This window comes from Peromyscus maniculatus, chromosome 13 (assembly GCF_049852395.1).
Source record: "Peromyscus maniculatus bairdii isolate BWxNUB_F1_BW_parent chromosome 13, HU_Pman_BW_mat_3.1, whole genome shotgun sequence".
Taxonomy (NCBI): domain Eukaryota; kingdom Metazoa; phylum Chordata; class Mammalia; order Rodentia; family Cricetidae; genus Peromyscus; species Peromyscus maniculatus.
Genome location: NC_134864.1, coordinates 23,364,710 through 23,378,827, shown reverse-complemented (window position 1 = coordinate 23,378,827; position 14,118 = coordinate 23,364,710). Strand labels below are relative to the sequence as shown.

Below are 14,118 nucleotides of genomic sequence, written 5' to 3'. Positions count from 1 at the left end.
TGTACATGCCGTGAGTATGAAGAGGTGGAGGGGCTGGAAGAGAGAAGGTAAGCTTCCTACATATTTCATGTGACTAAATCAATTGGTAGGTAAAGTGTCAATAACTGGGAGGGAGATGAAGTTTGATCTTAAAGTGACCTGCACTAGCCACAGATCACGGATGCTGATGGAGGTTATGAGACTTCTAGATCAGGACTAACTACTTTTCCCTCGTAGAGCAGGGGTCGCCTAAGGCCATCGGAAAACACAGATCTTTACATTAGATTCATAACGGTAGCAAAATTACAGTTAGGAAGCAGCAACAGAAGTAATTTTAGGGTTGGGGGTCCCCACAGCATGAGGAACTGTATTAAAGGGTCGCAGCACTAGGAAGGGTGAGAAGCGCTGGTGTAGAGCGGCACGCACTATGAGCTTAGTGTTCACCTTTACTCCCTTCATCCTCAGTCCCTCGGTTGTGATGCCAGTCAGTTCAGGTGGATGTTGCACAGGCAAAAGGTCTGCATCATAGCTGACGAATGTTTGCACTAGAAAACCCTAGTCTCTGCGCTGGACCTCAGAGGCGTGATGTTTGCCTAGGGAGTGTAAGGCCCTGGCTTCCCCCCCAGCACTGAAAAAGTAACAAAACCAATCTTTTTATAACGGACTGCAAACAAACCCACCTAACGGATGTCCTAGAACACACTGTATTTTTTTGTTTGACATTAAACTGCGTTCTCGCCCTGAATTCTCATCTGTTTAGTTTTTCCCTGGGAGGAGTCAAAATGGTTCCTACATTTGCAGACCTCAAATACTTACTTCATCGTACCAGAAAAGAGAGAAAGCTTCAGTTTAGTTGAAGCCTCAGTCTGTCTTTGTGGGTTCGTTGGTTCTGGTTGGTCATGATGCCTATTTCTAAAACAGTTACCAGAGGAAATGGTTATGTGGGGCCACTTAAGTGGGAGGGAAAAAATGCCGAGATACAGCCAATAAATGTTCTATATTTGTACCTCCATTAGCACACATAAACGGTGTGTATACATTATTCATGCATTGGCTCACCCACGTTGGCTCACATAAATACAGCACTTAAGGATCTGCACAAACTACGGCTTGGAAGGGCGTCAGTCTTCACGGACAGCTCTTGCTTTCCTGTGTCCTTCACCTCTTAGGCTTTCGGCCTCATTCACTTCCACGGTGAATGATGACAGGCCACGTGATCTTACAGTAACTATGACCACCAGTAATTACTCAGTAAAAAAACGCCTCTTCCTCGCCCTACACCTCTGCATTCATATATCACCTTCAAGAAAGGGCTCTGCAAAGCCCTGCCCCAGGTCAGTGCCTATCCCCTGGCCCAATCAGCACTGCCGGCGGGAAGGAATATTTTAATTAGTGTACTTTCACAAGGCCATATCTTCAGGGAGGGTATTTCACTGCTACAGGGGCTCTTGGAAGGTTCCTCCGGAACCTTAGTATTCCGCTGAGGGGTACTGTTTTGTACAAGGGATAGAGAAAAGATGGCTTGGGAGCACTGTACACGAAGGAGCACAGGGATCAACTAGTTCTAGAATGTGGCTCTTGGGAACGGAAGGGATCGTGAAGAATCATCCACTAGGAATCCTATTTCCCTTTTTTCTGCCAATATCATAAAACCAGAAGACGTCAAAAGACTGCTGCTTTTCACGGTTCGGTAAGCACCAGCGAATACTCTTTCCAGCCTTCGTGAGGGTCTTCTGGAGGACACTCGGCTGATTCTATTTGCGAGCCGAACAAGATGCTGTACGGCTTTCACTCGGGCCTTGATTACTAAGTGCTGAGGGTGGGAGACAGCGGTGCCGCCGCCGCCGCCAACCAACACAGACTTCGGGGATCCTGCGGACTGCCCCGCACAGGCCCCACAGGCTTCCTTTCTCCAATCCCTCGGTCGGAATTCTCCAAACGAAGATTTCCCCACCCAGAGAAGGCCAGCAAGGTGCTCCGCCCAGAGGCGGGGTGGGCCGGCAGCCCAGGCTGGTTGAACTGGTTGGAACCACCAAAGTACGCAGACGCGGAGAAAAGAAAAAGTGTCATTTTAGGTAGCTGAGGACACCAGGCAAGAGCTTGAGGAGGAAAGCGCTTCCTTTCCTGCAGATCATTGCAGGGCTTCCAAACTCTGTTTTCGCTGGGACTCGCTCCGGTAGGCACAGGTTCCACTCGCTCCCCAGGACAATGCGCAGGCGCCTGCGGAGCCTTAGCGTTTGGCACGTCCTCTCGCGGGTTCCCTGTCTCCCCAGCGAGTTCCAGCCCCGGGAGGCGTGGTGCTTCCTGGGGGTTGTAGTTTAGGTCCGAGGCACGGGCCTCAGGCAGCGGGGGTGTCGGGGTTCCTAGAACTACCACTCCCGGCGTGCCCCGCGCGAGGGCACGGGGCGTTAAGCCCAGGACGGTCTTAGCCGTCAGAGTCAGGAATCTGCGGAAGCCGGGAAGCCGGCGGCGGCGGCGGGAGGAGGGAGTGCGCGTGCGCGCTGGGCCGGCCCGTCCTGTTCTGTCCCAATCATTGTAAACAGGCGGAGGCTGGGCGGGGTGGGAATGGGGCTCCCGCGGCCGGCCAGGGGGGCAGCGCAGGAGGCGGCGGTCGCGGCGGCTGCGTGAGTGCGAGGAGGAGGAGGCGGCGGCTGCAGCGGAGCCGACGGTCGCTGGGCGGCAGGCACTGGTCAGTGGCGGGGAGCGGTCGCTTGCGGGGGTCGCCGCGCTACGGCGCGGTGCCCCGGCGTGCGAGCCGTCGCTTGCGGGCCTCGCGCCCGCGCCTGTCAGGCAGCATGCTGGGCTTGGGATCCTGGGCTCGGAATTGGAGTTGGGGGTGGGGGGCGTGGCTGCCGCTGCTTAGGTTCTCCGGGCAGGCTTCACCCTTCCCCCCGACCCCCGCCAGCTTGCTCTTTGGGGGGTGGGTCACGCCGCCTGCCCGACAGGCCTCCCCGGGTGCTCCCGGGTGTGTCCTGTTGCTGCTCTTGGAGCCAGGGGCGAGCTGGGAACCCGGCGGTTTCTCGGAGCTTCCAGGCCGCGGGGCATCTCTGCGGGCCACACCTGGCCGGAGCTGCGCCGGAGGAGGGGGGGGGGGACCGGCCTTCCTCAGCCTTCCGGTGTGGGAGTCGCACCTGGCATGCCCACCTGTCCCCGTGCTTGCGGGGTGGAGTCGGGGAGCAGCTCCTGCTGTTGCCCGGGGCTGGTGTTGGAGCAGGGGGCGCTCCTGGTTGCAGAGGTTCTTGCTTCAGTTTCAGTGGCCATGGACGGCCAGATCTGGAGTTCAGAACTCCACGCTCAACGCAGTTTCAAGTGTTTTGGGGCCACGGTGTTCTTGATCGAGGCCAGCTTTCTTTTTCGTCTTTTAAATATGTCGTTGGGAAACAGGTTTGGCAAAATTTTCCACTTCCCAGTCTTCTGAATTAGTGCTGGTTCAAGTTTGGAGAGTATTTCGAGCGTTCTTCCGGAGAGGGCAGCATGCATACCCTAAGGTTGAGTATGGTTCTTGAAGATCACTGACGTTTCCGTGGGAGGTCTGTGCTCGTGACAGAAGGGCTACCATGTGGGCATTGAGCTGCTGCACAGCTCAGTTTCAGTGGTTTTCATGGAATGGGTGTGGGCTGACGCTGTGGTGCTTCAGGTAGCCTTCCATCATACTTGGAAGTTATTCCCAAAATATTGAAGTCATGATAAGGAATAGGCCCACATTTGGCTTGGTGTTCAGGTTGCCAGCACGTGTAAAGGAAGAAACAAGACCGTGAATGAAAAAGGTCACATCACTTTCTCTAGTAGGAATTACCTTGTTGATGTCAAGATCCTGCATATCTTTCCCGAAATGAGTAATTGCCGTCAGCGGTGTTGACTTTAATAGGGATTGGGAGTCAGTACAGTGATTCTCACTTTTCAGTGTCTCAGAGATCCAAGAGAGATAGATTGGTTTAATAGTAGCCACTATTAAATAATTTTTTAAACAAAGTATCTAGACACAAGGTAAGGTAACTGAATTTGATGTCTTTACAAAAGGTGGGTTCTCATAGTAAAATTTACAGAGACCATTTTTTTCATAATTTAGAAGTAGTATTTTAAAAAGTGTGCATTGGGACCAGGGTTCGGTTCCCAGTACCCACATCAGGCTATTCCCAACCGCCTATAAGTCCAGTTCCCAGGGAAATCCAACAACTCTGGTCTCCACAGGTAATTGCACACCTCCCCCAGGACTAAAAATAATAAAAATTTAAAGCAAATGTTAACTTTATTTTGTGCAGTTAATTTGCACAGTCCATTGCTTGGCAAGAAGAGATTAGTTCAGAACATTGTCCCAAAGTGTGTTCTGTTGTTTTTTTCTTTACTGGGGAGAGGTTCAGGATCTCACTGTGTAACTCTGGTTGTCCCAGATTCTTCCTAAGACCAGGATGTCCTAGAACTCACAGAGATCTTCCTGCTTCTGGCTTCTAAGTGCTGGGATTAAAGGCATGTGCCACCATGTCTAGCTATTCTTTTCTTCCAAAAAGAAAACCCCTGATAGAATATATGCGAGTATATGTAAGACAGAACATGGGGGAAAATGCAGATTATTTAGAATACAAAAATTACTGTGTTTAGGTTCTCTGCCAAATGAAGAGAACTTGAAAATGGATAAGACCACCTGCTTTCAGGTGGTCAAGTGTATCTCTTGAATTGTCAACAAGTAATACATAAGTATGTATAAAATACATTGTTTTATACACATACATAATACTTATACCTGTTAGGGAGTGAACCCAGGGTCTTGGACACATTAGGAAAGCACTCAAGCACTGTGTTACAGCAGTCAGGCCACAAACTACAACATGTTTCTACGATGGCTTTGTAGACAATATGGGGGTTCTGTGAATGTATACAAGAGGTGATTCTTCATTTCTTAAGGGAGAAGCTATGGAAGAGGGCAGCAGTTAGAAAAGAGCCGTGTGTAAACAATGATGAAAACATGGGATGAGGATGCCTAGGGGAAGATGTCTAACATTGTAAAAGCAACTGGACAGCCATAGAACTGATGAGCAGTTAGATGGGGGATAGTGTATGCAAAACCACATAAAACTAACTACATGGTAGCATCTACGAGGACACACACACACACACACACACACATACACACACACACCCCTACCTACCTACTTCAAGTATAGCTGGGTAGCTGGGTCTGGTGGTGGTGAGACATGGAACTGGGGAGATAGTGCAAGCAAATAGGAGTCATTGAAACAGAACCGAGAAGGGAAGGGGATGGGGGTGGGAGAGACAGGCAGACTGGCCAACTTAATGCCAGTCCAACCAGTGTTTAATCCTGTTATGAATGTTATGTCCTTAGGGATCCAGCAAAATTAATTAGAAAAGAAACTTAAGGCTGAAGGGGTTGGAAAGAGACAAGTAGGAAGCATGAGCACTTTTTTGAAACATTCCAGACAAGTGAGTTGGTTCTGTAGCTGTAGTGTCGGTTGTGGATGAGGGAGCAGAAGATGAGGCTGTACTGATGAACCTTCAAAAACTGTATGCCCTCACTATAGATAATAATACAATGTGTGGGTTTAAACATACTGTTTTCATTTTAGAAAGATCACTCTAGAATTGTAGAGTGTAGATTTCAGAGTATGGAAGCTATATAAAATTGAGTACAGGAAGGCTTTAGAAAGTCTTTGTTAGGCTGAGGGGCCCCCAGCTGGATCAGGCCCTCTGAATAGGTGAGACAGTTGATTGGCTTGATCAGTTTGGGAGGCAACTAGGCAGTGGGACCAAGTCCTGTGCTCATTGCATGAGTTGGCTGTTTGAAACCTGGAGCTTATGCAGGGACACTTGGCTCAGACTGGGAGGAAGGGACTGGACCTGCCTGGACTGAGTCTACCAGGCTGACCTCGGGGGAGGATTTGCCCTGAAGGAGGTGGGAATGGGGGGTAGGCTGGGGGTAAGGAGAGGGTGTGGGAGGGGGAGAATAGGGGAACCCGTGGCTGATATGTAGAACTGAATGGTATTGTAAAATAAAATAAAAAAAAAATAAAAATAAAAGAAAGTCTTTGTTATTGTCAATAATTGAGGTGAGAAATAGGGTCTGAAACTAACGCAGTCTCAGATTACCGGAAGCAGAAAAAGTTAGGAGGATACACTGAATAGGATTTAGCAAAGATTGGTATTGGAAATTAAGGGTGAAATAATTGGATACAATGACTTTGATTTCATCCTGGGTCCTTGAGAAACAATGATAAGATATCCGAGACAGAGAATTCAGGAAGGGGAGTAAGTGTGAGGAGGAACTGAATGTTGGCTTCTGGCTTATTGAGTGGGTGTTATTTGTGAACCTCCAGGGAGAATCATCTGCTTCAGAGTTTTTCCGTGTGTGTGTGTGTGTGTGTGTGTGTGTGTGTGTGTGTGTGTGTGTGTGTGTGTGTGTGTCAGCACACGGTATCGTCTTTTTAGGTGTGAGCCTTCCCATCAGTCTCCTCCCAGTATACTGTAAGTGGTAGCTGAAGCTTTGTTCAGAGACCACCCACGGGAAGTTTGCTGAAAGCAATCAGTTCTAAAGATAGACCCCAGAGACCATTTAAGTCCAGACAGAGGAGGATGTGTTGGAAAGTGACATTCAAAAATGTTTGATTGGCCAGGTGGTGGTGGCCCACACCTTTAATCCCAGTGTTTGGGAGGCAGAGGCAGGCAGATCTCTGTGAGTTCAAGGCCAGCCTGGTCTACAGAGAAACCCTGTTTTGAAAAGCCAAAAACAAAGAAAGTTTGGTGATGTCGAGGTATCCATAATGAAATGTCATAGAAGCCAAAAGAGGGTCCTCTTTTTTTTTTTTTTTAATTTTTTTTTTTTTTTTTGAGCTAGGGTTTCATTCTGTAGTCCAGGCTGGCCTTGACCTCAGAAGGAGTATTCCTTCTGCCTCAGCTGTCTCAATGCTGGTCTTAACGGTGTGAATCACTGTGTCCAGCTGAGAGCGTTGTGAAGGCTACTATCTTCACATCTAACTCCAGAAAAGAAAATAAGAGGAAAGCCCTGTCAGGTGTGGGGTCAGTACCCATAATCCCAGCACCAGGGAGACTCTGCAGGAAGTTTGAGACCAGATAGCAAGACCTCTCTCAAAATACAAAATGAAACATCAGCACCAACAAAAAGATGAATGCTCTACTTGAAATTCTCTGAGCAGGGGCTAGAGAGACAGCTCAGCAGTGGAGAACTCTCGCTGCTGTCCAGAGGCCCTGAGGTCGGGTCCCAGCAGCCTTATTGAGTGGTTCCTAACTGCCTGTGACTGCAGCTCCAGAGGGAACCAACACCTCTGGCCTCCAGGGGCATCCAAACTAACCGACACCTTTTTTTCTTATTTTGAGACAGGGTCTTTCCGTGTGGTCTTGGCTATTCCAGAACTCACTGTGTAGACCAAGCTGGTCTTGAACTCAAAGAGAATCCCCTGCCTCTGCCTCCTGAGTGCTGGGATTAGAGGTGTGTGCTACCATACCTGGGTACATAATTAAAAAAATAATGCGCTGAGTAGTTGGTCAGAATAAGCATTATCAGAATCTTTTGAGTTTGATAAATAGAAAGTCATTGAATTTGATAAAGATTCTTAGTGTATTGGGTTAAATTTGTGGCAGTTTGGTAGGATAATTGAAGAAGAAACTTCATTGAGTCAAGAGGTCAGAGAGTAGAGAAAGCAGATTGGCACGGCCCCAGCACTGACTGGAGTGGGCAGCAGGAGGTGGTGAAGGTCAAGGCAGGGATTTTCAACATGCTGAAGACTGGAACCTACTTTAGAAAATAATGCCTTTTCTGAAACATAATTCCTGTGTAATAAAATAACCTTCCTGTGTGTGTATGTGTGCACATGCCTATGGAGGCCGGAGGTTGAGTTTGGATGTCTCCCTCAGTGGCTCTTCACCTTATGTTTTGAGGCAGGGACTCTGTGAACCTGGGGTTCGCTGAGGCAGCTGGATGGCTGCAGAGGTCCTCCTGACTCCCCAGCAGGGTGCTTAGAGCTTGTGCCGCACCCAGCCTTAGTGGTTCTGGGGGACTGAACTCAGAGTCTCAGCCTTTCACAGCCAGGAGCTTCGGGAACAAGCCATCTTCCCAACTCAGATTTAGCCTTTAAAAAGTTACGGTCCAGTGTTTTTTAGTGTGACCATGATAACACGATTACGTTTTAGAACGTCATTACTGCCCCCTCCTTCCTCCAAAGCCTGCCACCTGTCTGCAGTCACTCACTGTTCTGTTTGCTCATTCACCTACTTCTGTGCCTGTTGATTGCCCGTTTCGGGAATTTAATGTCAATGTACTCGGGTGATCGTCCATTACTGCCTTCACCCTCGTACAAGGGTCATGGGTATTGTAGCCGGTGTCAACACTTTGAAACATTTCTGAATAAAGCCCCAGATAGACGGCTTGAGCATCCCAGTACCAGAAGCTCAGATTTTCATCATAGGTCTGTCCATTGGGATATTTCCCTCTGTTCAGTGTGTCAGCTGAATATGCTACCTGCCAGTTACTCATTTGTGGTTATGTTAGTTACCTTTCATTGCTGTGATAAAAATACCATGACCAAAAGCAACTTCTGGGACAGTTTCTGACTTACAGTTCCAGAGGGGTAAGAGTTCATCATGGCAGAGAGGTGTGGCCGCAAGTGACATGTATGATGGTCGGAGCAGGAAGCTGAGAAATCACATTTCCAGCCACATACAAGGAGCAAAGAGAGTGAACTGAAGCGGGGGTCAGGCCGTAAACTCTGAAAGCCCAGCCCAGTGACACCAACTGGGGCAAGTGTTCAAATGCATGGGCCTGTGGGGACATTTCTCACCCAAACTGCCACAGTAGCCCTCTGGGTTATTGGCTCTACTGATACAGTGTCTTGTCATACTTGTTGCCTTTTATTCTTACTTACTGTTACTAATCTCAATAAACTTGTAGGTGTGCATAGTAAAATACAGTAGATGGAGGCTTTGGAACTGTTTTTGTTCCAGAAACCCACTGGGGGAGGGGTCTTACCTTTACACATGTTTAACTCTTTCAGTCATGCTAAGTTTCTGTGAATGAAGCAATGATTTGCTCAGAAAGGGGGTAGGGAGCAGGCATAACTTCAGGCTGGGAGCTGTTTGCCAGATGAACCAGCTACATACATGATTTACTGTTGGAATTTTTTGTCCTAGTTGGGAGTAGGGTGAGAGGGGAAAGCTGCAAAAAATTGTGTTTGGTGACCAAAGGCTGATGATCATACCTTGAAACGAGACCTCCATAAAAGCCCTTCAACAGCTGGAGAGAGAGTGCTCAGCAATTAAGAACACATGCTGCACCTGTAAAAGACCCTAGTTCAATTCCCAGTGCTCATCATATCAAACAGCTCTGAGGATCTGATGCCCTCTTCTGGGATCATTGGGTACTGCACTCATGTGCACAAACCCCTTTCCCCCAGAGATACACATAATTAAAATCTTAAAACAAACAAACAAACAAACAAAACCCTCAACAGTGGGGTTCGGAGGGATTCTGGGTTGCTGAATATGTCCTTGTGCTAGGGGAGTTGTGCATAGGGCAGAGGCCTCTGCACTTGGGGCCTTCCTTTCTCAACCTTGTAGGGACTTCATTTGGCTGTTAATTTATGACATCTACTACCACAAATTGGTAAATGTGAGTGAAGTATTTTTTCAAGATGTATAAAAAGTATGAAAATATTCTTACAAAATACTAAACCTGGACTGGTGAGATTGGTCATCGGGTAAGGGTGCCTCTGGCCAGGACTATAACCTGACTTTGATTTCTGAAGCCCACAGGGTAGAAGGAGAGGATGAACTTGTTCTCTGACCTCTAGCATAACATAAGTGCACCTGAGATGGAAGTTGTGAGAACACGATTGGTTGTATAGCTGCCTAGTCAGATATACAGGAGGTGTATATATAGGGCTTGTGATTGACATCCCAAGTGAACGCTGTCTGTGGGACTGAGCATTTAGAATTATGGAGTCTGACACTAACTCTTGATGATACTGTCAGAATTAGATTGAATTACAGAGCATCCAGCTGGTGTCTGGAGAATTGGGAAAAATAGATTTGATAGAAGAAGTACGGTCAGGAGCCAGATCGCATGGTAACTTACGCTAGGGTCTTAGGAAACCGCAAACCAGTTCCTCCAGGGGCCGCACCATTGTTTACAGCCCAGGCCTCCAGTGTCTGTCATCATGGCCAACACTTGCTGTTTCCTATCTTTCCCTTGTGGACTTGAGTTACATTTTCCCCATGGCTAATGCTTTTGAATATCTTTTCTTCATGTGTTTGTTGGTCATTTGTTTATCTTTGGAGAAACAGCTGTTCAAATCTCCTGTCTGATGGGTTGTCTGTCTCTTGTTGAATGGTAAGAGTTCTTTGTATATTTTGGATACAAGACCCTTATAAATTATAAGATTTACAAACATTCTCTCATTGTCTTCACTTTCTTGAGTCCTCTGAGTCACAAATATTTTGGTTTATAAGTTACCTGTGTTGTTATTTGTTAAACTTTTTTTTTTTTTTTTTTTTGTTTTTTTTTGAGACAGGGTTTCTCTGTGTAGTTTTGCGCCTTTCCTGGAGCTCACTTGGTAGCCCAGGCTGGCCTCGAACTCACAGAGATCCGCCTGGCTCTGCCTCCCGAGTGCTGGGATTAAAGGCGTGCGCCACCAACGCCCGGCTATTTGTTAAACTTTTGATGTAATACCTTTGAATATTTATTCTTATAATTGTATTGTTTTAGTTCCTGTATCTGAGTTGGAGTCTTATAATTTACAGTGTGAGATAGGGGTCTCTTTATGGCACATAGTAATTCAATTGGCCTTGTTCCCTTTTTTGTTCTGATTGGATAGTTATGCCATCTTACTGAAACCGTTTGACCACAGATGCATGGGTTTATGCCTAGACTGTCAGCTTGAGTCATCAGTCAGCCTGTGTACCCTTCCATGGTAACCTGTACTTTTTTTAAAGACTCAGATGTTTTTGTTTTATGTGTGGGTGCTTTGCCTGCTCGTGTGTTTGTGCACCATATATGTGCTTGGTGCCCTTGGAGGCCAGAGAGGGCGTTGGGTCCTCTGGAACTGGAGTTATAGATACGATGGTTATTGAGCTGCCGTTGGGTACTGGGACCTGAGCCTGGGTTCTCTGAAGAACAGTCGGTGTTCTTAAGTGCTGAGCTGTCTTCTAGTCCACATACTATTTTGATTATTCCAGCTTTATAGTACATTTTAAAAACCAGGAAATAAAGAGTTCTTCAACTTTGTTCCTTTTTTTTCTCTCCAATTTTTGGTTGTTGTTGCTATCATGGGCCCCTTGCAAATTCATATGAAAGTGAGATATCTGCTAAAAAAAGGCCATGACATTTACAATGAAGTTCTTTCTGGATAAACCCACATAGAGTTTAAAAAAAAAAATCTGTGTTTATTAACAGAGACTTCTTTTCATAAACTGTGTATAATTTCTTCCAGCAATGCTTTATAGTTAGCATTGTATAAGCCTTTTACTTCCTTGATTAAATTTATTCCTATTTACTCTTTTGTATGTTATTGCAAATGAAATTGTTCCTTTTCATTTTTTGTGATGTTCATTGTTAAATGTCTATACTTTACTAATGTACATGAATATACAACTTGTTTCTGTCTTCCTAAGGTTTTGAACTTCATCGCTGCATTCATTGGAGTTTTATGTCAGGTCCTGCCCTTCTGCAAATAGAGGGGATTTTGCTACTTCCTTTATTTATAATTCTTATTTATTCAGTCTTTTTCTTTCCTAATTCCAGGCAAAAATTTCTAGTGCAGAGTTGAATGGCGTTGCAAGAGCAAACCTCCTGGTCTTGTTTGTGATCTTGGGAGGAGAGCTTGAGTCTTTCATCGTTAAGTATGATGTCAGCTCTGGGTGTTCAGTGGTATTCTTAGTTTGATGACTGCATGCGTGCCTTGATTTCTATGTAAGTTTTAAGTTTCTACATTCTCAATGTTTTGTCTGTTACTTATTGGTGAAATTATTAAGGGCACTCCATGTAGTTAAAAGGAAGATTTATTTAGTGGGTAACTTACAAACGAAGGGATAGGTAGGTGGCGGGTTCTGGAAAAGACACAGCACAGTCGGAGGTGTTCTCTGGAGAACTCCCCTTGGTCTACCTCTAGCGTCCAGGTCCAGGAAACAAGAGAGCGTGGTGCGTCCAGATCTTAGGTCTTCAGGGCCGAGTTACCTGTTATCCACTTATTACATGAATTCAGTTCTTTATGTTACTCTGCATTCTGGTCTCCATGGGATCTGATGTGGTCAGCTGTCATTGTTTGAGGAATTCCTGTCATTGACTCGAAGACTGTGCCTGTCCTTTAACTACTGAGGCTGTGTCTTGATGTGGATCTATGCAGGTTTATCCTGTTTGGAGCTGAATGTGTTCATTAAGTTGGGAAGTGTGAGCCATTGTTTCTTAAATATTCTTTCTGTTCCTCTCTTCTTTTAGGATGTCTGTAACTTGTGTTTTGGCAAAAATTCATGATCTTTCATGAATCACTTGGGCTCTGTTTTTTTGTTTTTTTTTTTGAGATTTCTCTGTGAAACAATCTGGACTATCCTGGAACTCCCTCTGTAGACCAGGCTGGCCTCGAGCTCACAGAGCTCTGCCTGCCTCTGCCTCCTGAGTGCTGGGATTAAAGGTGTGAGCCAGCACTGCCTGGCTGGGCTGTTATATTTTCATTCTTTTTTCTTTCTGATCAGGAGCCTGCCCTAGCTGTCTCAGTTGATCTACACATTTCCTGGTTCCTTAGTCTGTGCCCAGATCAGTTGTGGGGTCTAATGGACTTTTTGTATTCCTATCCTTTTCAACTTCAGAATTACATAGATTAAAGTGTTGAATCCACGTGGGTGCTGGGAATTGAGCCTGAGTCCTCTGCAGGAGCAGCAGGTTCGCTTACCTGCTGAGCCTTCTCTCCACCTCCAGCGCCTTGAACTTCAGAATTTCTATTTCATCAATTAAAAAAAAACAATTTCTGTCGTTTTATTGCTGTTATTTGGTGAGGCAGAGTCCTAATGTTTTCCATTAGGCTTTTGTTTCTAACTCGTTTTCTTTAAGTGACACAGTCTTTCTGTATAGTCTGTATAGACAGATCATATTCAAACTCCATCCTCCTGCATCAGCCTGTGGAGTGCTGGGGTTGCAAATGTTCTAGTATACCAGCTTCTTTCTGTTAGGTGTGTTCCACGTGGTTCCTTTTTAGCATGTGAATTTGCATGAGATGTCTGACTGAAAGTTTTTATATAGTCCAGTAACTTGGCTTTCATATAGATCATTCCTGTGAATGTTGTTTTGTTTGTTTGTTTTTTTAAGCCATCTGGGCCTAGTGAACTCTTCAGTATTCAGGAACTCAAAGTTCTTACCAAGGCTCAGCTCCTTCTCCTAAGTAAGCCCTGTCTGGGTTGTTGTAAGTTTTTGATTAGTTCCCAAAAGCATGCTGCTCACCAGCTTATATTTAGCAAGCTTTCTTTCTTCCCTCCCTCCCTTCCTCCCACCCCCCACCCCCCGCCCCACACAGGGTCTTTCTGCATACCATTGGCTGTCCTGGAACTCACTCTGTAGCCTAGGCTGGAACTCAAAGAGATCCACCTGGCTCTGCCTCCCAAGTGCTGGGATTAAAGGTGTGAGCCACCATGCCCTGCTCTTAGTGAGCTTTCTCATACAGCCCAGGACTACCACCAGCCTAGGGATAGTGCTGTCTACAGTGGGCTGCCAGGCCCTCCATCAGTTAATATTTAAAACAATCCCCTACAACCTGCCCACTGGACAATCGGACCTCGGTATGTCCTCAGTTGAGGTGACTCTGGCTGTGTCAAGCTGACAAGGCTAACTAGAATACTATCCTTTACTCATTTTTCTGTTTCATTGAAGTTAATTTTCCAGATTGGGGAGACAGCTCAGTCAGTCAGGTGCTTGCTGTCTGAGTGTGAAGACTTGAGTTCAGTCTCCAGAACGCATAAAAAAGTTGGGTGTGGTAGTGTGTACGTGTGATCCCACTGCTGGGGAGCAGAGACAGGATCCCTGGAGTTCACTGGCTAGCCAGCCTGGCCTAATTGCTGAGCTCCAGGCCCCAGGGAGAGACATTACTTTAAAAAAAAAAAAAAGGCAGACAGCACCTGAGGATGACACCT

At 46.4% G+C, this 14,118-nt stretch overlaps 1 protein-coding gene across 2 annotated transcripts in view; it reads left to right on the top strand.

Annotated features, from left to right (window-relative positions):
- Window positions 1-2,018: 2,018 nt before the first annotated feature.
- Window positions 2,019-14,118, top strand: part of Ralbp1 (ralA binding protein 1) — a 51,234-nt gene continuing 39,134 nt past the window's right edge. Inside the window, exon 1 of one of the 2 annotated variants that reach the window (XM_076549775.1) lies at window positions 2,019-2,155. The gene's annotated coding sequence lies outside the window, so the exon portion shown is untranslated. Of the gene's footprint in view, window positions 2,156-2,530; window positions 2,669-14,118 lie in introns of those variants that run through there. The other variant, XM_006991846.4, reaches the window with a different exon arrangement.